The 25100-nt window shown below is 39.4% G+C and overlaps 1 protein-coding gene across 15 annotated transcripts in view; it reads left to right on the top strand.

Moving 5' to 3' along the window:
- The window catches only part of Npas3 (neuronal PAS domain protein 3), an 825122-nt gene that overhangs the window by 197339 nt on the left and 602683 nt on the right, over positions 1-25100 (top strand). The gene's annotated exons all lie outside the window — the stretch shown is intronic.

Consider the following 25100-nt stretch of genomic DNA (forward strand, 5'->3'; position numbering starts at 1 on the left):
TTTGTTTTTTAATAGTTCTCAGTTAACTTCACGCTGAAACACTTGTTCCTATATTCAGGAACTCATTTTCCTTTCCCGGCTAACATCAGTGTAGCAATACTCAGGGTCAGTGCAAATGACTTTATAACAGGGGATCTTAAGTAATGTGCCCCCATGTCTGTTCCACGTCTGGGCTCACGTGCTGTTAAGTCTCTGCTAAGAATATGCAGGCATTTAGCTTTGGACTGGTACTGACTTCAGAGCGAATACCGAGCTGTTCCACATCAAGGCTTTCAGCAGGTGACTTGGACTGACGGAGTAGAGAAAAAATGTGGGGGAAAATTACCATCGTACTTTAGATTTTCTCCGATTGAATTGACTGATGGTACTGTCATAAGAGCACCAGGAAGCTGGCAGGGCCGTGGCCACTAAAGAGATGACAGAATGCCTTTTAGAACGAACTTGTCTGTTGGCTTTTGCGTGGCCAAATATTTCCAAATGATAATAATGTTTAATGTGAGGTTTTAATTTGAGACTTGTAAAAATAAAAAAATCCCTGCCTTCTGCAATTTGTCTTTTGGAAGCGGACAGTTGTGGGAGGAAAGCACTGAAACAGTCTCTTCACATTCTGTCAGAAAAAAATGGGAAAATGTGTAAGTTTTCAAGGAAGTTTTATAAACATTTAAGCTTTGTCAAGGAGTTTCGTTTTCTGGAAGGCACGACAGAGAATTTACCGAGGAACACGAGGTAAACTAAAACGATTTCCTTTATGTAACCATCTCATGTTCTTAAATAGAGCTTTCTTCAAAGAAGAAAATTTTTATCAGTCACATATTATTCCATAATCTTCTAAATTCATATTGAATGAATATAAATTGGCACATTAAAATATTAACGTTCGTGTTAAATTAGTGATTATTACTTCTAGTAGATTGGTGGTAAAAAGTAGTGCTTACTGAGAATGTGCCACAGGTCAGGTGCTGTACTCAGTACTTCCACTGAGAATGTGCCACAGGTCAGGTGCTGTACTCAGTACTTCCACTGAGAATGTGCCACAGGTCAGGTGCTGTACTCAGTACTTCCAGAGACTGAATTCACTCCTCAGTGAGCCCGTGAGGGATCCCAGGTGCAGGGAGGTTGAATAACTTGGCTGCACGCCCAGAGCTGTATGTGAGGTGAGCCAGGCTCGGATGGACAAATGCCATGTGTTCTCTCTCACGTGAAAAGTGCAGGCTCTCACTTTAATGCGCGTCCACTGTGTGAGCATGAATGTGCCCAGGCTCCTGACTCAGAACCCGAATGCTCCGCCAGCGGTCAGCTCACTCAGTCCTGTGCTGGTGACAGAGAATTAATACAATAATTTCCTTTTTCATGGTTATCCCATTAAGAATTTAATAGGACTTTTGATATAGAGCCATGAGAATTCTTCAGGGAATAGTTTAAGATGTGGAGGGGAAAAATGTATTGAAGAATTCTCTAAAAGGATAAGAGAGTCGAATTTAACAGAGTAGAAAGTTAGGTTTGGGGCAGAAGAAAATCAATCCAGATAAATGGGTCAGCATTCATCACTTGTTCAACAAATAGGTATTGTGCTAGGTGCCAAGCTCTGGGCTTGGCCTTGTGAGAGTGCTGGGTGATTGATTTTTGTTAGGTTGACTCCCTGCAGGGATTATTCACAAACAACCTTTCCATGTAAATAGGAACTTTAATTACAGAAGAGAAGGGTTAAAGTCTTTCTGGTTGGACTGTGGTGTGGAGTTTTGTTGCCCTGCAAAATGGAGTAGGCGCTGAAGCAGTGTAACAAACCAGCAGGAAAGTGCATTCCACAGGATTTCTATGGGGACCGCAGAGACTCTGTTCCAATGCTCAGGGCAGTGGTTTGAAGCTTAAAGTAGCTTCAGGCGGAAGTGGGAGCTGGATAGCCCCACTCACCACTGGACTGTAAAAATAAATGCAGGCAAAATGTAAATAGATCTGAGTCCATTGCCTTCTTGCTCATGTGGAGGCCTTATCAAGGCCTTGCCTACAGTTTCTTTTTGTTAAAAGAGGGAAAATGGAGGGAAATTGGGAATATTATGTCACACCGAAAATCTAAATATATGTTTCTTTATTTGCACTATAACTCCCTTTTTTTGTCTGTTGAGTTAGAGGCAAACTGGGGACAGCAGACCCTTCAAAGCTCCCTCCACTCCCTCCCGGAAAAGAATTCAACTCACAGGAAAAACAATACTTTCTGTATCAACTTAAATAGTGTCAGCCTGTGGAGGAGAAAGGGACTCATATTCTCAGATGTGTTTGTTAAATGCTTAGCTTCTGTCTACCTTGGCAAAGTACTTAGTATGTCCTGTACCCTGTCATCAGCAATGGACGCTTTCTCTTAGCGGGAGAACCCCCTATAATCTCGGCCCCCTGACACATTTGATGATTAAGATTACTAGGTGCCACCTTACTAGGTCTCTGGTCCTCCAGTTGCTGCAGGTGGCCATTGACATACAGGTTGGCTTCCCTGAGTCTTGCTGGATAACAGGCTTACCCAGTTATCATCACTGAAGTTCCTAATGGTATTGAGTTGGGGCCCCATCTTTTTATGTGTGCCAGGATCTGCAAATCATGTGGAGTCATGTGGTATATTGTTTTTTTCCTACGGGTTTCTTTCCCATAGGATACCGTGCCACAGACTTCATCCTTTAGCCAGTCCCAATGTCACCTTGCCTCATCTCTGAAACCTCTGTTAGAGTCCCTAGACACACATCAATCAGCACACCTCCCCTTTGTGTGTGCTTCTGGTGTAGCCCGAGTTCTGCCCTGTCCTGAACTCATGGTGGATGCACCTGTTTCCCTCAGTCCATAGGAAACATCCAAGCATTCTGTATTCTTTTTTATTCCTTTTCGTGACCAATGCCTGCCACTACTCTGTAAATGCTTGTTAAATTGAAGTGAATTAAATAATCTTCCCTTTTAACTGAAAGTACAGAAATTTACATTTAACATAAAGCCTCTTTGATAGACACATTGGCTTTCTTCTCATGGAGAATTATGGAACTGGCTTCCATGAAACAGCAAGGAAGATGGGTTGGTATACATTTGATTCTGCCTCAAATAAATTTAGAGCAGAAAAAATACAAATGGAATCATTTGACTAATTTTAAGAAGTTTAAAGAATATGGAGATTGAGCTTAGGAGGGAAAGGTTTGCTGAGGGCAAGGCAAGGGCTTCTCGTTTTGCTGCGTGTGTCTCTAAAGGAGATTGAAAGGCCCGGCCTGCTTCTCCACACTTCAAACTGTCCCCGGATTTCCTTTCAACATAATTTAAGTAGGACACTGTAATTGTTGAAATCGTCTTAATTCTGTACTTTTCATACCATGAACATTTTATAATACAGTTCTTTAATTCTCTTAAAATAGAATTTCCAGTGCTTGGCGTCTACACAGGAAGCAGAGCTCTAACAGTTCATAACCTGTCTATAAATTACAGACCATGTTTATTAGGTACAAAAGAGGATTTGGTTGGCTGTACCAAATGAGGATGCCGAAGACACCTTGGGCATCTCTCTCAACCCAGTTAGATAGGAAATTTATCTTTAAGGCATTCTAATCTACTGGAGAGAAGGTTCCCAGAGCAGCTTCTTAAAGTATTCAAGACAAGTTAAGAGGCAGCAAGCTAACAGGAAAGGAAAACAGGGTGAATGTACACACAAACATCTCTAGATTATGTAGATAAATTTAAAAGTCAGCCCATGGAGGACCGCATCTGTTTAACTTGCATTTGTACTGTGGAGATCTACAATCCTTGGGCTCTAAAATGATGGATCCGTTTAACACAACACTAAATATTTTTAAAACAAAAGATGGTGCTGATTTTGCAAATTTTTATATATAAAATGGAGTCTTGGGGATGAACAGTTGTAAGGAATATGACTTTTAAGGACAGAAGTGTTAGAGGAAATCATTCTTTGTGGTGTTATGAGATAATAGGAAATTGGTAATTACTCTGTTGGGAGGAAGACACTCATTTCTGCTTGAGTTAATGCTTGGATGTGGGACGTTTAAGACAACACTTAGAGTCTACCTATGCAGAGACTGATCTGCTCTCAGTCATGAAAGTCTTTGCTTAGACAAGGAGGCAGCCTTGGGGAGAGTTCGTGTCCCAGGGCTTTTCCTGTATCTGTGAGAAGGGGCCAGAGACCATGACTACCCTGCTGAGACTTTGTCTCCCTTTGCCATCTACTGTTTCTTCCATGTGGGTTTTACTTTTTCTGCTGAGTTTTGTCAGCCTGGAATTTAGGAGCAGCATAGCTAAGAAAGAACCCAGTGTTCAAAACCCAGGTAGATCCAGCCAAGGCATTGGTTTGTAGCAGTTTCCTTAACATGTTAGTGTTACTATGGGAGGATCAGAGATCAGGACACCTTTGAAAGTGTAATCCCCTTCAATGTAGACTCCTTCTATGTGCACATAAGAACTAAAGGGGCTTCCTTGTCAAATAAGATTGGCCCTTGCCCTGAGAAGCAGGTCAAGTCAGAGGAAACTGAGAGTAGACATCATCTGACTCCTCCAGACACACACAATTGGAAACAATCTGGCCTCCAAGACTCAGTTCTTTGTAAGTGGAAATGCAATCTATAAGGTATTTGTTTGTTTGTTTGTTTATATCCTACATGTTTCTCTCCCTCTCAGTCCTCCCTTTCTCTTCCCCTTTTGCTCTGAGAGTGAAGCTCCTGTCTCTCTAACCCCCACCCTGGTGCATCGAGTCCTTGCAGGATTAGGCGCATCCTACTGCTACAGATGTGTCAGGGTCCGGGGACCAGACTCGGATAAGCCGTGTGATTGATCTTAGTTGAGAGCTCAGTCTCTGCGAACTCTCAGGGGTGCAGGGTAGTTGACATATCAATCTTTCTGTGGGGCTGCTGTCACCTCCAGGGCCTTCAAACCTTCCCCTAACTCTTCCACGAGGTCCCCAACCTCCATCCAATGTTTGTTTGTAGGTTCTGTCTCAATCAGCTGCTGGGTAGAGCCTCTCAGTGGGCTTCTGTGCTGCTCCTTTCTGTAAGCACAATGTAACATCATTAATAGTGAGAGGGATTGGGGCCTGCCCATGGGATGGGTCTCAAAGTGGCCTGGCCACTGGTCAGCCATTCCTTCGCTCTCTGCTCCGCCTTTGTCTCTGCATTTCCAACCTGTAAATTTTAAGAAGGTATCAGAGTTAGCCCTAAGTCAGTTTCCATGTTGGAATCACTGTCAAGATTTTGACGTCAATTCTTTCTTCCCTATTCCTTCCTCCCCTGGAGTTGATATGGATTTCTCAGTGAGACACAGATAGGACACAGGATGCATTTGACTGTGGTGGTCTCTCAGGCGCCCTGTTCTCAGTTCCCAACTGCACAGCTGGGTTCTGGTTCTCTCATTCTTTACGTAAGCTACTGTTGTCTTCCTCCAGCTCCTCATGACAGTCATTCTCTTGCCCTCCTCTTCAATTTCTAGGCAGTTTTAAGCTCTAGGAAAATGAAAATTGGATCTCCCATCAAAGAGCATTATGGTAAATACTTGATGTTTCCTTTGCCCTATGAACTGAAGATACATTATGAAATTAGATTTTTTTTCCATAAAAGGGGTATTCTTTTTCAAAATCATGCTTTCAGAAAAGAAAAACACAATATTTATAATCTGCAGTTTAGAAATTAATAAGACAGTGTCTTGGGGGTTTTGTAGCCCTCTGGTGGAGTGTCAAGAGAATCCATAACAGGAATACTTTGTTATCTGGATTTAAATCATTTTCACTATGGCTTAATAATTACTACTGTAATTTTTTCTAAAAAATTTTTTTGAGTCCAACCGTTTTGTTCACTATAAACATATTTAACAGTTGAGTCTTCCATTGTTATAAATGGCGTTTTCCAAATAGAGGAAGTGGATAAAGCACACAGTATCTTCAAAAATTTGCCCATACACCCAATTTTTGTTAAGATTTTATTATGTGATTAATCACAGTAATTTAAAACTAAAGAGGGGGAATTTATGAGCTATGAATACAGAAAGATTGCAAGGTTTTTACAGTACAGGTTTTGCATATAAGTTATGTAAATGAGCAGTAATAAGCCTTTGTATAAAAGCTCTCTGAACAGAAGGAAGAGCGATGGGTTAGATTCAGAGCCCATGAGACTGAAGTCTCCATCCTGTAGCCGTGTGGATCCAGTAGATCCTGTTGACCTCTGAAGGATTTATTCCCACTCCTAACTTGAGGGCCTGAATCATCAGGTAGGACAGCAGCACTCCCAGTCTGTGCTTTTCCTTACACAAACATGCTTGCACACCTACACATGTGCGTGCTTCTTTTATCACCTCAATCATGATGAACTATGGGCATAACCTAACTTTTTATAACTTCAGGTTATAGCATCAAAAACCGAATTCTCTCTTTCCTAATTTCACAGATAGAAAAATAGTTTTCAACTGTGAATCCTGGTATAAAGGTTGTTTGTATTGTTGTTTCTTAGTTTCCTTACCCTGGAGAAGGTGTCTTTTTGCTTTAACTTCATAAGAAGTATATTATGGCTTTTTCTTGGCATGTCTTAAGTGCCACTACTCCTTGGACTTGTTATTAAATAAAATGAAGGTAATTTGAATGCAAACAGCATAGTGTGCTCAGAGTTAACCTGGGAGCCAAAATGGCTACTGATGGAGGTCAGGGTGGGTCAAATATTCAGAGCAGAAGTGCTAGACTAAGGAATGACTCACGTTTAGCAGGATGCTGTGAACTTTACCAGGTTATTCAGAATGGGAAAGAATAAAATTTATGAGTTGTTTATTTGTAGACATTTTGATTCAAGCAGTTTGGCTGGCAGTTGACCATAGACAACAGGCAACACAGAAATGGAGAGTACGGGAGATAGATGGAAGACTGCTGAAGAAGCACAGGACGCAGTTGGGATGTTGTCGTTAACATCAGTAAACACAGCTTAACGACATATAACTTCCAGTGTATTTTATGGATTAATGGTATAGAGATTTTTGAGATATTAAAAAGGCTGAAACGTCATGTTTTAGGGATCATCGAAAGAAAATGTAGATTAGTAGTTATTGTACCATCTTAAGTGCACAACTAAATGACACTGCTGGCACAGCTTTTGAAAGGAAGGTTAAAACATCTGACTTTCAGAAATCAAAGAGAGACCAAGAGTACAAATGGAGAGAAGAATAAAATATGGTTAAATTATTTATAAAAACATACTAGACATTACTTGGTAGGAGACCTGTTTACTCTTTGTATCCGTGGTTTTCCACAACACCTGATAGCGGGCTGGCATCCAAAGACTCTTGACTGAGTGAGAAACTGTTTCCAGGATCTCACCCCAAACTACACAGTGCATCCAGAGTAGAACTGTTAAGTAGGACTCATCCTGTTTTGAAAGTTATCTACTTAATACTTTCATCTAATGTGGTTAGCATGTTGTTGCCATCTACCGAATAGCTCTTGGGTAATGGTTTAGTTCATATATGATTAATTAAGTAACCAAGTGGTAATTTATTATCAATTTCTGTCATTTGAAAATGGGAAAAACATCTTTCATTAGCAGGTAAGAACCATGTTTTCCTAACTAGCAAGGCAATGTTTAGTGCTTTCAGAATCCCCTATCTTGAGAATGGAGAAGTTTCTCAGTGGTTAAGAGTGCTGTACGCTCTTGCAGAGGACTCAGATTTGTTTGCCAACATCCACATGGGATGCTGTAACTCTAGTTTCCAGTGATTTGACACCATCTTTTGACCTCTCATGCATTAGGCATGCATGTGTCATGGATGCATACATACATACATACATACACAAAAACACTCATACCTAGAAAGTAAAAATGAATAAATCCTATTTACAAGTTGTATGACTTGATTTTCCTGTAAGTTGGACAAACATTTGAGGAAAATAAAGAAGTCTCTTGACTCAGCCTTGTATTGTATGTCCACATGTATAATAAACCATTTAAATTATCTCAAATTTCTTTGATACTACTAGGTATCACTTCAATTTTTTTCTTGAAAACACATTTCAAAAGTAGTGTGTATCAACGGACAGGTCATCATCAGTATCTGGGAAAGTTTATATGCCCAATAAGAAGCACTAAATATTAGAGTTTAAAATAGCAATGCCACTATAATATGAGTGATAAATGGCATACATCTGAAACATTTAAAATGATCATAGCCTTAGAGCGAAAAGGAACTGCAAAATATTAATGCTATAAGAACTGTCCTGTGTGGTTCTGAATTATGTATAGCAGAGAGATAGAAAGAGATGAATTGCATAATAAATCAAAGTTCATGTGCTATATTGTTTATTATTTTTAAAAAAACTATAGAATCTTTATGTTTATACAGCATGTCAGCTGTGTGGAAAAAAAAGATGAATAATTTGAGATTCAGGACTATACCAAGAATGAATATTTAGCACCCAATGGTGTCATACTCAATGTAAGGAAATAATTACCATATATGTTTTACCATGAAGAATTCTAGGGAGGCATTGGCTTTTTAATATTTGAATTGCTTTTATTCTTCTCTCCATTTGTACTCTTGGTCTCTCTTTGATTCCTGAAAGTCAGGTGTTTTACCCTTCCTTTCAAAAGCTGTGCCAGCCGTGTCATTTAGTTATGTATGTAAGATTATGCAAAGGTGACAATTAACAGGAAATGTTCCTTCTTGATAAATTTGTTGTGCTAAAACACAATGGTTGTTACACTACAGACACTAGGGGATGTTATTTGATGAATAGACAGAAATCACTTATGGAATTCACTAGTAGCTAGAAAAAATAATAGAGATTCCTAATGTTTTAGGATTCTAAGAATATGACTACATTGAATTTAAGGTTTTTGTCTTCTTTTGTGATAGAATCTACAACAAAAAATAATGGGTGATTCTGAAGGAGTTTATAATTAGTAGTTAAAATTATTAGCAGTATAATTATTAATCAAGTGTTTTATAAACAGCCCGAGATGATCATGCTTCTGTTTTTGCCAGTGATCTGGAATCCTGAATAGTCTGCCATTTTGGTTTGAATGCTGTCTGCCCACAGCATGCCTTACTCCCTTGCCACATGCTGGTTTGTTCCTAGACAAAAGAGCTACAGCATAACTACATCACAAGATTATATTGGAGAGAAAAAAATCCCAAAACAACAGGTCTCACGTGACCTAGGAAAGAGTGCTGGGTTGGTTATTTTGGAGGTGATTATTTTCCTCATAAGTACACATGTAGCAAGTAATTTATTCCTGGAAGGGTTTCTAAGGTGACATGTGTAGATTGCTCATGTATGAATGTACCCAGTGAGCAGCTTGCAAGATAACGCTCCAAGATTTAGAGAACTGAATGCAAAAATCATCCCTCCTCTTCCAACATGGGTAGAGTTGGTCCTCAGCTTCTTCTGATGCCCTGCCATGTCCACCCACTGCCCTGTCTAGTGAGTCCTCTCAACTCCATTTTGTTCTCCTGGTGTTGGGCTTTGATGATTCACACACATGGTGTGTATGTATATGGTGATCACATACAGATAAATCAGAGGCCAGAATGAAGGATTTTCAAGTGAGGCAGGAAATGAGGAGGAGGAGAATAGGAGCAGGGAAGAATTTTCCAGGCGGTGTAGAAGGATGAGGCCGTTGTCACGGGGTTGTATGTGAGGGCTTATGTTAAGGTTTCTGTGGAGAGAAGACGCAAGGAGGGCTTTGGACTTCACTTCGGCTATTAAACCAACTTCGCCAGCCTCTTCATTGGCTTGTGTCACGTGATTCAACGGGGCTGATGTGAAAAAATAAGACAATAAACACTTTGGGGGATACATGCTCCCTTCAGACTTTTAGGGATATAGTACTATTTTACCATGACTGTTTTTTAATTTCTTTGGTAGCGTTGCAAAGACTTTTAGTACCTAGAAACCATAAAGAAAGCTGTAACCAATCTCGTGTGTTTAAATAGGCACTTTGAAATACCTGTGGTAAAAACACAAACCCGTGCATATTACGAGATTGCGGGGAAAAGAATCCCTTGGAAAACCCCTATTGTCCTTTTCTGAAATTTGAAGGAGTTTGTCTGGTGACAGAGTTCTGTCTAGATTTTGTGCTGTATAGGCTGGTTGTTTAATTCTCGTCTGGAAGGTCATTAAGTTTTTGCTTGTGCATAAACATTCTCTATTTCTTTGATGTTGTAGTGAACAAATAAAAACAGAAATTTGACTGTTCAGTCATCTTTTCTTTGTATGAGGCATGTCTGCTCATTTCAAAAGGAAACAAAATAAATGAAAGAGGTGTTTAAATGCTTTTTATTCATAGTGGTAAAATGGCGAAGAAGAATTCTCATTTTTTTCTTAATACAGTGTAACAAGCAATTAACTTTTTGGCATAGTGATAAATCTGCTTCTCTAAGAAGGTGTTTTGTGTTTTAATAACTGGCAATACATACTGGTATATTCATTTTATTGAATAGTTAAATGAAAAAAATGTGAGTTTAATTTATAAGGTATTGCCTTGGGCTAATTGAGACTTTTCTATACACTGTCCCAGTGGGATGACATCCCACTCAATGGAGTATTACTTTAAATGATTCTCAGCAAAACACCCTGAGTGGTCCTACTGTTTGTATCTTTTCAGTACCTAAAATAGAAATCAGAGATTCCTAGTGATGGTAAATCAGTAATGTAGAGTTGGGTGATCAGGAACGTAGAGCAGGGTTGTCAGATAACAACCGCAGCGGGATTGGTGGTTAGTTAACGGGTCACCAAAGACTCTTCACCATGGTTTGCTCCTTCGTTTACTCCTCTGCTTGCTCATTTGTTCATCATTCAGATTTGTTACCTGCTTATCCCATTTTTAAAGGAAGTAGAAAGGCCTTAGGATTTTCCAAGCTGAAGTTTATTAAAAGCTAAAGTTTATTCAGGCAGAACTAGTCAGATATCATTATGAGTATACAAAAACTTCCCTAGTCCCTTCTTATGTTGACTTTAAAAACCAGAAAGCCACTGTAATACCCAATGAAGTCTTCATTTGATGTTTTGAACAAAAAGGAAAGAAGTATAGCGTGAGGGCTGACATTTCACATCATGGATGTTGTTTAACAAGTTTTCACAAGCTGGCCCTGACTGTCAGAAATGAAATGAAACTGGCAGAATTACCTACCGAAGATTCTCCCCCATCCTATTAACAGAACCACTGTTCTTTTGAGGAGCACTCGGTGATGTGACCACAAGGGCCAGAATCAGCCCCGAGGAATTGTTTCTAATGAAGCTAAGTCTACATTGATGGCACAAGGGGTAGGAGGATATAAAAATGAATTTATAATTTCCCCATTCTAAAGGTACTTTGTGCCATGGTGACTGGGTATGTCACCATGGGGATCTCTCTCTGGGGAGCTAAGAGCACTCATTCAAAATTAGCAGGGAAGGGTATTTTCATCTCCTCTACCAAGTTTGGGAAGCATTTTGTTAATGACACATTTTTCTCCTCCATAAAATAATGAGGTGAATTGTGTGATGACAATATAGGTTCTTTTTAAGTGGTACAAAATGCTGCATTTTTATAGAACTTGATAAGACCTAGTATTTCAAACCGTAATAGTCATCGAAAGTAGGTTCTAGAAATGCACACATTCAGGTGGTATCCTCCGTGCCCTGCTTGTGCTTTCTGTGTCAGGGCTGCTTTGGCGTCTATGTTTTCAGCATACCATTCACATCTTTCCAACAGTAGCTTCCCCCTTTCCCCTTGGGCACCTTCTCTCCCTGTTTTGTTGTTTGTTTGTTTGTTTGTTTGTTTTGCAGGGACCATTTTAGGCTTGGGCTCCGACCGTGGGTGAGCAGGTTCAGCATACAACATGGCTGTCTTTTCCCCATGATTCATCCTTCACCTTGGTTTTATTTCTTTCAACATCCTCTTCAGTCTTGCTCAGCAGGGCAGAGGATGCAGGGATGACAGGATGTAGGGATAAACTCGGGGATGCTGTGGTGGATTCTGTTGGTCCGATGGTTGGCCTTCCTGCTGTTTCTTTTTCTAGGCAATAATATTATACACCTGGAAACTAAGATGTGGCCGTGGTTTTTATGCTATTCATGAAGGCACATGCTCCCTGCTTAGCGAAGTATGCCAAGAGACAAATACAACATTTCAGCAATATACATTTAAAAAAAATATCGGTATCGCGGTAAAGTGTATGCAGCATGAAATCTACCATTTTGACCATTTAGGTCAATTAAGTCATCCGTTGAACTCGCCATTTTATACAGTCACCACCACTATTTATTTCCTTAAAGTGTTAGATTCCCGGCAGAAGCCATGTGCCCATTAGGCAATAAATTCTCAATCCTCTCTCCCACCTCCTTCTTTCTTGTGACCGCGAATTAACTTTCAGCATCCATGAGATTACCTGTGTCTGCATGTTTCTATTGTACAGATGAACTTGTGTTCACCATTCTGAGTCGGCGTCATCTCACTCCTCCTGGGTGGTGTTTCTCCGTGGAGCATTTACCAGAGCTGTCTTTACTTTTCCTTTATTGACTAGAATTCTGTCATGGATGGACATTTTGCTCATCTGTTTCTCTTGATGGCTTTGTGGATTTGATACTATAAATACGGCTGCATTGCACGCTACTTCACAAACCTCTCTTTCAGATCCTTCTTCTAAGTACGTTGTGTATATGTTTAGTGGAATTACTCGTCATAGGGCAATCCTATGTCAAAGTTGTGTGGGAATCACAGAAGTCTTCCCTAAAAGAAGCATCATTTACATTCTGACCAGATAGATGTACATGGGGCTTAAATTTCTCCACATCCTTAAGCACTGTTATATGTTGTCTCCTGATAGCCATGGATAATGAGTGTGAAATGAAATCTCACTATGATTTTGCTTTACATTTTCATAATGAATAATGTTTTTGAACATGTTTTATGGGATTGTGACTATTTATGTCTTTTATTTAGTTTTTGGAAATGTCTCTTCAAGTCTTCAGTCTACTTTTTAAAATGGGTTAACGGTTAGGAGTAGAGTTTTAGTTTTTCACGTGGCTTGCATATTGTACTCTGAGTAATGTATGATTTGCAAATATTTCCTCCATTGTGTAGCTTCTCTTTATATGACATCTCTACAGGGCACCATTTTTATCTCAGACGTGGAGTCTAGTTTTCCTATCCTTTGTAATTTATGGGTTTTGTGTCACATCTAAGAATTCACTGGCACACACAGAACAGAACGATTTTCTTTGTGACTCCTAAGAGCTGTGTGACGAGAGTTCTCATATTTGAGACTGTGATCCACGTGGGGTATGTTCTTATGTTTGGCAGGACATAGCTGTCCAGTTTCATTGGTTGCCTGTGGAATCCAGCTGTCTGTTATTTCTGCACTGTGTGGACTCGTACCCTTACTGCAGCTCAGTTGGCAACAGATGACTTATGGACTAGATGGACTCTGCTTTGCTTATATACTGGTATATAAGTTCTCCCACATCTTGGTTACTGTAGCTTTTCCTTAACTTTAAAAGCTAGTAACCTTGTGTCATCAACTTTGTTTTCTGTCTCAAGATTCTTTTGACTATATCTGGGTTTTTCAGAAATTTCTGATGAATTTTAGGATCCCCTTTTTTCCATTTTTCCAGAAAAGCTTGTTGAGAATGTGATAGAGATTTAATTGAATCTGTGATCTTCTGATCCATGAACTTGGGGTCTCTTTTTATTTACTTTCGCTTAAACATTTTAAAATGATAAATATTTAATTTATTTTACAAAAATTTATATCTTTCATTGTATAAATATTTACCATCCTTGGCTAAATTCTATGTTACAATGAGTACAGTTTTTTTTTCTAGTCTGTAGAAATATAACTTTTATATTTTATTGTCTGCCATTCTAATAGTCCAAAACATTTTGGGGGTTGTGAATATTTAGTGACCTGCTTTGGATTTCGTATGTAGAATCATGTCATTTGAAAGGAGATATGCTTTCATTTATCCCTTTCATTTTTGATGTTTTTTCATTTCTTGTCTAATTATTCTGCCAGAAAATTCTAGTGTAGTGCTACACAGCAGAGAAGAGATAATCCTGTCCTTGTTCCCCATTTTAAGGGAATACTGTTCTGCCTTCCATCACTAAGTATGATTCTAGCTGCAGGTTTCATTGGTAAATATGCTTAATTATTACTTTTTCTGGGTGGTTTTATCATGAAATGATGCTGAACGTTCTCAAATGTGTATCTTACATCAATTAACATGATTATGTGGTTTTTGTTCCCTTTATGTTGTATATTATGATATTGAACCACCTTTGCATTCCTGCAATAAATCCTGCTTGGTCCAAGCACACAACCTTTCCAATGTGAACTGAATTTCCTAGTATGTAAATCTTCTTAATATTAATAAAGTTTAGTAGTACTTTTGCTGAGGATTAACTGCATGTATTTCATCCATTGACAGATTCCTATTTTCTTGGGTGCCTCCTACAACAAGGCATTTCTATCCCTGAAATGACAGAATATCTGGGTCTTAATTGTGTGTGTGCATCTGAAGATTTTATTTTATTTTATTTTTACCAAAGTATGACTTTACTTCACATTTAAATACAAAATTTCTCTATTAGTATTAGAGAGATGTATACAGATCCTACTGAGTATTAAGTAATGTACCACATGTATCAGAATATTATTCTATTTAAAAGATAATAATTATTGCTGTCACCATTATTATGCCCATTTTACAATGGTGATGATAAATGAAAAAGCAAGGGCTTTTGTTTCTTGACTTCAGCCTCGTAGTTCTACATGACCATGCACAACCTGACACATCCCAATGACAACACCGGAAAAATAGTACCTACAACTAATAGATAGGACAATTATCATGTTTTCACTTTCTCCAGATCAAAATCCTTTGAAACATAGTGAAAAGCAGCATATGACCCAAACCTATGAGGCTAAAAAAAGTGGTGGCACTGCATCCTAATGCTGTTGGGAGGCAGAGAAATGGTGCCGCTAAGGGTGACAGGAGATGCCAGGGTGGAAGCCAACAAAATCTTGCCAAATCTAAATGCCCAGGAGCCGTCCTCCAGCACTTCTAAGCATCTTAGGCAGTTTAGAGGACAGCAAGATTTCTCAGTAAAACAACGTGAATTTTCTATGTAAATATTGTGGCAACACAGGTGTGTTGGCTAGTGATAAGATAGTTTGCCAAGCAACAAATAAATAATTGTATGTGAATCCCAGGAAGATGCTTGCCCTGGGGTATATTTGCATGTCATTTTAAAATTTGCATTCTAGTTTTTCTTAGCACTGGAAATAGCTGTATGCCCCTATTTTGAGTTATAAGGTTAACACTATTTTAACCCAACATATTTTATGTTTAATGTTCTAAATTGTTATTGTAATAGATATTTTACGTTTACCTATAGTTCCCTATCCAACTCCATTAACTGGGTAATGTCTTTTTAAAGTCCCTTGGGTCTTCACACTTTTAAAAAAATCTTGTCCCAGGCATCCAGGAGGCTGAGGTGAGAGAGTCAAGAGTGTAAGGTTAATCTGGGCTACGTAATGACACCCTGACTTGGACAGATAGACATGGGTTTTTAAATATCACTTTATAAATATTTACAATTTTGGGATCAATTAAAATTTTATATATATGTATATATACATATACATATAATATATTATATTATATATTATATATAGTATAATATATGTGTGTATATATATTATATATATAATATATATATTTCTAGGTTTGCTAAGCCTTGGTGAGACACCCCAAAAGCTTTCCCAGCAGCCCATACTCAGTACACTGTTGTGCTGGTCTTGATTATAATTTCCTACTTACTAGTCATCTCTTGATTAGCTCTTGAGCTGTATGTCCTATAAGCAGTGGATGGTGTTTGATGGTCTCATGAGATACTTGAGTACCTGCCACAATGCACTATATATATATATATATATATATATATATATGTATATATACAGATATATACATATATACATATATATGTATAATAATTGAATATTGTTTCATATTATTTTCTTATGCTTAAAGCAACATTTTCAATAGAGCTTGTCCTCACTCCCTCAAATTCTGGCTATCAGTGGGAATGCAATGATTCGATAACAAATTTCACTGGTCCTGGAGGCTGGTAAAGATGTCATTTCTATATTTTGGATATTTTCAAAAATAAAAAGGGCACATGAGAATTTTCCATATCACTAACCCATTCTCAAAATAGGACAGTGTTTCTCAACCTTTGGGATCAAATGACCCCTTCACAGGGGTCACCTAAGACCATTGGAAAACACAGATGTCTATGTTATGATTCATATCAGTGGCTAAATTGCATCCATGAAGTAGTAATGGAAATAATTTTATGGTTAGGGGTCACCACAACATGAGGAACTTTATTAAAGAAGCAAAGCCTTAGGAAGGTTGAGCACCACTGGAAGAGAATATGAGGATGTGGACAGTGGAGCTGTGACACTGTGGCACTGCCTTTGTCACTGGCCCAGCTGATGAGAGGCATGTTCATCTTCACCATCATTTCCTTCACTGATTCCAAAATCACGCCAGTGGCTGCAGGAAAGTACCCCTTGCATCATCAGTTAATGCCTTAAAGATAACCTGAGAGACATCAAAATGTGTCTGTGCCACATGGAGGGATGAAAACAAAGTAATTCCCCTTGGAGCAGTTTGAGCAAGAATGAGCCCAAGGTTGAATTCACATTTCTTTCCCTGGCTCTTCTGCCTGTTGTGTGTCGTCTGTCCTGTCCTATTTCCTTGTCTGCCCGTCTCTAACAAAGGGATGTGCTTTGTAGTGACTGAACAGTGCAGAAAGCGTAACATCTTTACCAGAGTTTCACAAAGGAAGAAGTAATTTTGTGCACCCTAACTGGTTTAGTAGCACTCACTGTGGCGAACAGATGTTGTCTGGCTATATCCATGTGGCTTGCAATATTTATGTTAGGTTTTAAGGTTGCTGCCACCCTGTTGGCTGCTTTCAGCAAATGATTACCATAGCACACACATGCGCATGTACATTAATCTGAGTCAGGGGGATGAAAGAGTACATAATTTATGATTGAAGCTACTCATTAGTTAGAGAGCAACAGCTGACTGTATGGGCTAGCTAAGGCTAGTAAGGTCAGTCACATGTTCTCTTAAAGGCAAGTTAAACTTGAATCAGCCAAGTAGAATTGCAGGCTAAGCACCTAGTCCTACTGATCTCAATGGGAATTTAAATTTTCTGTGAGGTCTATAGAAGTCCAGTCTTTTGAGTATCAAGAGATATTTTCCTAAACATTTAGTATTAAACTCTCCCAGATGGAGGTAGACAGGGCTATTTACAACCTTTAGAAAAAGAGGGATATTTCTTTCTGCCAAATTCAGTCAAATTACGATGACATGACCTTGTCACTCTAGTAATTTCCTTGCCGTGTGATGCTTGCAGGGAGATCTCACAGCAGAAGGCATTAGTGACTGGAGAAGGCTGAGTTACTGGTATGACTGCTCAAACGCAGACATAGGTTCCTCCTCTGTGCCTGCACGTTTCCCCTCCAAACCCATGCAGGTTCCAGATGGTGTCTTGGCTCTTGGAACAAGCAAGCAGGTAAATGCATAATCACATGAGTAAATAATATTGAGTTGGGTATGATGTTAGATGTGTTGGTGGGATCTTTGGGACCGGAATTTATGTTGGTTAGGGGAAATCTGTTAAGTCAGTAGAGGGAATTTCCCGAAGGTGTATTCTTTATGAACAGCACTGAAGTTAGATGAAATATTGAGAAGGAAATAGGTAAAACCAAATATCTGGGAAAATAGATGGAAATTTCAAAATTCGTTGGGTTATTTCTATCTAGAGAGGGTCTTAAATATCATGAAATCATTCATGAGGATTAAGGCCTCAGATGGGCAGGTTGTGAGTCCCATTGGCCTCTTGTACTAGGTGACCACAAGGAAAATGCTATTTATAAACACTTTTGACATTCTGACATTTTAAAAATATTTTACATGGGACTTGCATTATCTTCATTAACATGCTAGTTATTTTTTGTTAATAGTGTTCAGAGTCTTAAAACAGCCAGCGCCCTTCCAGATTTTGATCCTTTCATAAAGGGGTGGCTGAGGCATTTTATACAGCGTGATAGAGAGGATGACCGGAGCTGGAGATTTGAGCACATGGATGTAGGATGTAGGATAAAGGCAAGGAAGAATGTCTTTGCTTCAGTGACACCTTTTGCCACCATTTCTGTATCCTAAAGAATCATTAGAACACTTTGCAGTAAAAGCTTACACGATGCCATGCTTCGCCCTTTAAACTGACCTATGGCATTCCTTTCCTATGAGATGCCCTGGTAGGATGTGGGGACTTTATATTGGGCTCTTGGATAACCCAGTGATATAGTCCTGAAGCCATGCTTGAGGATGACAAGGTCATTAGCACAGATAAACACACACACACACACACACACACACACACACACACACACAAACACATGCACACAAATCCCGTGTGTGTGTGTGTGTGTGTGTGTGTGTGGGTGGGTGGGTGGGTGTGTGTATGTGTGTATTGTGTGGTAGCAGTAGATATTTGTGGAAACATGAGGAGGATGGAAGTTAGAAGAAAGAACTGTTTTAAGCTATTTACAAAAATACTGAAATGATTCATAATAAACTGTTTACACCAAAGGAGGAGCGTGATGGCCAACTAGCAAATGGTCTAAGTCCCAATGCCTTAGTCTCCTTCTGTGAGGTTGTGGGGAAAATGTCGCTCACCTGTCATACTGCTTTCTGACTCTAGGAGATTTTTGCCATGATTTCATATTTCTGCAGCACGCTTTGAAAAAATTGTTAATGTAATTTTAATTTTTACCTTTTAAACATTGAATAGTTGAGGATGTTATGCCCAATAATGCTTTTATGTTACCTAATTGGTAACTTGTTAACAGTTTTATTTAATATGAGTGAAGAAAAAATTAAAATTAAATGGCTGCTATAAAATGTGATTAGCGATTCAAGTGGCAAAACTGGGATGTTTCTAGTCAAGGCATGAGTGTCTCTCTCCAGGCTGCCTTTGTACCAATGTACACTTCCCAGGTTTCTGTCGGCCAGTTGTTACTGAGTGCAATTGGCAAACAAAAACCTGTAGAAATAATTTTCTCTCAGAAGCCATGGCTTCCCACTTTGACACATTTTTCCATAAAACCTACAAGTCTTTAAATTTCCTATCTAATGTATCGTACATGTATGGCTTTTCTCCTAATAACATGATAACATTTGAGTATGTGCATGCACATGTGTATGTGGAGGCTAGAGGGTGGTGTCAGGTGTCTTCTGTGACTGCCTCTACATTATTTTTGGAAACAGGGTCTCTCATTGAACTAACTCTGTGTTCAAAATAATCTGGACTGATTTGCCAGCAAGTCGTGGCATTGTCCTCATTGTCCTGTCTCTATCCATTTCCACAAGCCTAGTGATGCAAATGCCCACAATCATCCATGCTGAACTGTCTTACGTTTGTGTGTGGATTCAAACTCATGCCATCATGCTTGCCCAGCAGCCTCTTTATTGGCTGACATTTCTCCGGTATAGAATGATGTGTTTTCTGTTGTTTCTGCTTTTGAGCTGTTCTTCCTTTCTCCTGCTACACGGCTGTTTACAGAGCATTCGAGATGTGGTCAATGAGTGAGTGCCAGGGAAAGATGTCACATAAACTCTTTTCAGAAAAGGCCAGTTATGTGTGGAATGTTAAAAAAATATATTTTCCCATGCTTTCATAGCAGTAAGTAAGTGGCATGAAGTTTTCTTTACTTTTTTAAATTAATTCTCTGGGAATTCTATATTATGTGTTTTAGTTATAGTATTGACCCCTCTCTTCTCTCACCAACTCCTCCAAGATTCATCCCAACTTCGTGTCCTCTTTTTCTTTGTACTTTTAAAATAACTCACGAGACCAGTTTGTGCTGCCCATATACTGGAGATGTCCATTGAAAGATGGGTAACCTACCAGGAGTCAAACCTACAAAGAAATATGACTCTCCATTACCCAGAAGCCATCAGCTGTCCATAGCTCCTTAGCCCATAATCATCCTCTTCTTTCCATGCTAACAGGTTGACTGGCTTGATCTTGTTCAAGTCTTGTCTAGATAACCACAACAGCTGCCAATTTTTGAGTGCTGCGGTCTTGTAGTGTTGGGAATTCATTAATTTTCTTGGTCCTCCCTGACCTCTAGCGTTTTATGGCCTTTCCATCCCCTAATTCAAGAATGCCCTTGAGACTGGGGTGAAGCACAGACATAGATGGTGCATTTGTGGTAAAGTACTCACAGACACTCTCTACTTGGATCTCTTGTGGCGGATTTCTATGATAGTGATTTGGAATTTTCAACACTCTCCTATAGGGTAGTTTACTGTTGCCTACATTTCCCAGCATGCTTTTGCAGTATTATCAAAGGAAGCAATATTTGCAGCATTATATACTTTAGAGGCAGTTTAATTAAGGTATATTATTTAAGTTTCTATGCTACAAGGTTAAGGGAGGTGTCAAATAAAACAAACAGCACAGATGTACAGTGTATCCCTAGATAAAAACTATGTTGGAGACATAACTTTAGATTGGGTTGGAGAGATGTCTGTGTGGTTAACAGCACTTGCTGCTCCTGCAGAGGACCCTGGTTCTGTTCCTACCACTAATGTTGTGGCTCACAATTATCTGTAACTCCAGTTCCAGAGGATTTAATGCTCTTCTATGGCCTACATGATCACTGTAGGCATGTGGTACACAGACATACTTGCAGACAAAATACTCTTACACACAAAATAATAAATAAAATTTCAATTCTCATTTGAAATTTTATTGCCTTTATATTTACTTTAGAAAAGCGCAACCATTTGGAATGCAGTTTTCCTCTGGGTTTTAACCCAACTCTTTCAGGTTCAACCAGCAAGTGTATATGTAGGTACCTGGAAATATCCACTGGCAATCTGTCCTTAATGGTCTATTCTTTCACATTAGCATATGAGCATGTGCTAATCATCCCAGCATTTAAACAAGCCCTCTTTATCTTAGCTATCTCCCCCACCCTTTGCTTTCAGGGTCAGTTTCTTAAAGTAAGTGCATATCCTGAGAGTTTCCACTTCTGCACAGGAATCTGACTCCACAGCTTCTCATGGTCTTCCTTCAAGGAAATACTTCCAACCATTCAGTGGTTAATGACTTCTCTTCCCTCCTTAACTACTGAACAACTCTCTTCTGGAGAAAAAAATTCTCTTCTTCATTTTTTTTCTGTTTTGCCCTGAACTGTTTCTGTCCCAGCTTCCCTAGACCCAGGACATCTGCTGAGGCTCTCCTATACTGGCTGTATACTATACTGTGCTGGCTCTACTTCCCCGGGAATCCCAGAACCTCATTCCTCAATAAAGCTAGAATGATTTTCCTCACACACACTGGTCTCACATCTCTCCACCACTTGTGGGCCTTTAAAGATGTCTCTTTGTTGTCTGTGTAGAAAGATCCCATCTTCTTGTTTGCTGTCTTCTTCGTCCCCCTTCAAGTTGTATCTTTGGATCTGCAAGTTGCCATCTTCTTTATGGGTGCTCACTTTCCTCCTGATGTTATGCTTGTTCAAACACACTCAACTTCTTATCTCCATCCTCTGTGAAAATTCACAGTTCTTTGTCTTGTCTAAGGGACCGCTAACTGCTCAAACCTTTGAGTCGAGTTGATACAGAAATGCTCACCTCATTGGCTTTGAAGCATCGCAGCTTGGTGGACTGTTTTTCTTGTCACCATGAAGTTTATGCCACAGTCAAGAGCAAAGCCAACTAAGTATCTTGAGTCAAATGTGACTGTCTCAGTGGGGCCAGATGACCTGGCACATGACTGATGAGGAAGTGTTGTTATTGCTCAAAGACTTTGAAGAAGTAGACTTCTCTTGGAAAGTAAGGAGAAATAAATGGGTATGCCTTGGACAACAGCACAGTGGGATTGAATTTCAAATCAGGGTATGGAGTGGAAAAGATGATGAGTTCTGCTTCACACAGAAGCTTTAAAATCATGCTGAAGAGTTTGATGCCATATTAAAATAGGTAGTCATAGAAGATTCTGAGTAGGAGAGAGTAAAGGTTAGACCACAGAATTAGCAGTCTGAGTATAGGGATGAAGACAATGTAGAAACAGGCACCTGGAGAGGGGTTAAGGAGCTATTGAAAGCTTCTTAAAGGATGCATCGGCACAACTAGAAAGCAATATAATTAAGCAAAGAGAGTTGCTAAGTGAGAAGACAGCCAAGGATGATAAGGCATGAAGACATGTGATCCGTGAGGTGTCCCATTTAACATGGATAGGCACCCCTGGGGCCAGACAAGCATTCCTGGGAAGGTAAAGATCTCTGTGCATTGGAATCACCTATAGGGCATGAAAATAAAAGTTGCTTAGCAGCTAAAATCTAGAGGTCAGAGCCACCTGCCAGGCACTGACAGGCTGCTAAAAATTAATAACACATGCAGATTTTCCACGTCCGTTCTGTGAGTGTTACACAGTTGGCTTTCCAGAATCATCAAGTGGAGGCAAGAGGATACTCTGCTGGTGACTCAGTCCACTCTTCTCCGTCAAGGGCTGTCTGTATTAGGATATTATAGCCAGTTAAGATTAGTGTGTAAGCCTTTGTAAGACTCTTCTGTGTGCTTCAGGATAGCAGAAAGCCAAATACATTCCTAAGTATTAGGGAATGTATGTGAGAACCCTTTTCTTCCTTGGTATAAACACATTTTTTCTGACACCATGTTGATGGTGCTGTCTGCTTTTGTTCTCCCTGAGATTCTGATTGGCAGTATAGATCTACTTAGTTAGTGTTTGTGTTATCTGGGCTAATGGTCAGATAATGAAAAATGTCTATAGTTTTAAAATCTAAGTAGCTCAGGTTTTTGCAAAGTATACTTACCTACAAAATGAAAGAATGAATGAAAGAATGAATCATGCTTTCCAAAGCGAATCTTATTGGATATCATTTTCTTCCTGTATTTATGTTCAGTCGGGAACTATCCTGGCATTATCTGTAAGTATTATGTAGGAAAAATTGTAAGGTTTCTTGTGAGGCATAACTTTGCTTAAAGCGTAGTTAATATGTTATTGAGTAGGTGATTCTGGAAGAATCAGAGACACGGACGAATCTCTTTCATCTTTCTCTTTTTCTCTCTCCTTTCTCACTGTCTGGTTGGGACTCACTGAGCACTGACCATGGAAAATCTTTGGAGCACAGCCACTTGGGAAGAGCAGACGTTCTTTCTGCCTTTTCTGGCTTGGAGGCACACGATGAGTCAAGGTTATGACTTTGGTCACTAAATAATAGAACTGAACTAGGGTTCTTTCCCTTTTTTTTTTTCTTTTTCCTTCCAGCAGGCAATCCCCAAGGTCATGGACTCTATGTTCAAAAATTCTAGAGATCTGAAGTGATTAAGAATTGAACTTTCTTATGTTTATCACACACCACTAGGGAAAAAATCAAGTGAATCTGAGTTCTGATGAGAAATGCTTGGGTCTCAGGCAAGGTAGTTGCAATCAGAATATAATTCAAGATGCTAGGATAGGAGACCACTGATTTCTGCACAAAGACAAGTAGGAACCCCCACCTCCCCGAAAGTCACTCTTGATCTTCGTTTTTTAACTTTGCTTTGCAAATTAAGCCTTTAAAAAGCATCCGTGATTGGGGTGAGCCACATACACTTTTAAGTTACACCTCACGTAGCTCTGATTCTCCAGTGTTAAGTACACTCTGCCCATGCACTTGGCTATCTGTTTGGTTTAAAATACTAAAATAATTTTTTGAAAGACATCTTACAGCATGGAAGGACTATGGTAACTTTTAGTGTAGACATTTCCTGGTCTCCAACAACAAAATAATATGATTTAAATGATTTTATTTTTAAGTGTAAGTGTTTTGCATGGGTACTGTCAGTTATCATCGCTGGCCTGATCACTCGTCTTTCTTCCTGAACACATCAGCTTTGACTCTTGATATAGAGCCACTGAGGTGTTGGGATAATGCTTCCAGTTCTGCAGCTTTAACTCTGAGCCTATGACTGGTACCCAAGCCTGCTCTGGCTCCCACGATTTCTTTCTCAGTACATAGCCTCAGTGCATCCTGAGATCCATAGTTGGAGAGCCCCAGAGGACTGAGTCCCCAGCATGGTTCTCTCCTCCAGCTCACTTCCCCTTGCCCAGCAAGGTCTGCTGAATTTTTCATTTACTGTTTCCAAAACCGGTCTTCCTCTCTCCACTGCTCAATATCATGCTAGTTCACTCTTTGCAGCTAAGAACAGATTTTGTCCTCCGTGTAATATTTTATCTTATCTCTAGTCATGCTTATTTTGTTAAAACTGAGGTCTTGGTTCTGGTGCTCAGTGGAGAGAAGCTAGAGAGGATTTAAAATGAAAACACACAATATGTAGAAGATATGTCACAATATAGAATTGTGCAGCATGGCATGTAGGTGACCTAAGCTTGAGAAGTCCTACTCAAATCTAAACCAGTCTTGCAGATTACCACTGCCGGGTGACCAAATCTGCCTTGTGATGACCACTGCTGGGTGACCAAATCAGCAGTGAAATACACCTGCTTCCATTAGGCCTTCAGGAAAGAAACCCAATGTCTCTGTTCTTCGGGCCTTCTTTCTGCTCGGGATTTTCTGAGGCAGTGAGCAGGGCCCTGTAGGTTTGACGTCTGCTTCTCCAGCATCTACCCCATCCCTCCAGGCCCCACCCTGTTCTGGAGATGTACTGCCTATTTTGTATCTTCCTTCTTGGCCAATAATCCAAGTCACCGGGCTTTCAGATATTTCCTCTTTGGAACCATCATTCTCTACACCTTTATCTAGGTCTTTATGCTTGGTCTCTATTCTTCGGTTTGTAACTTGGACATCATTAGAGTTGAAGTATAATTTTGAGTTCTACATTAGTTTTTTTTTAAATACAAATTCCACACCTTCAGCCATTTAAAGTCATTTCAGTTTGTTTTAAGTTGCTCTTCTCTTTAAAAATGGGGATACTTCTTTTAAAACATTTCTAGGTGCTTAGTGCTTCTCCTTAATCATGGAAACCATCATAAGCAATGGATGTTGTTACTGCAAGTTGTTAC

This window comes from Rattus norvegicus, chromosome 6 (assembly GCF_036323735.1).
Source record: "Rattus norvegicus strain BN/NHsdMcwi chromosome 6, GRCr8, whole genome shotgun sequence".
Classification (NCBI taxonomy): Eukaryota; Metazoa; Chordata; class Mammalia; order Rodentia; family Muridae; genus Rattus; species Rattus norvegicus.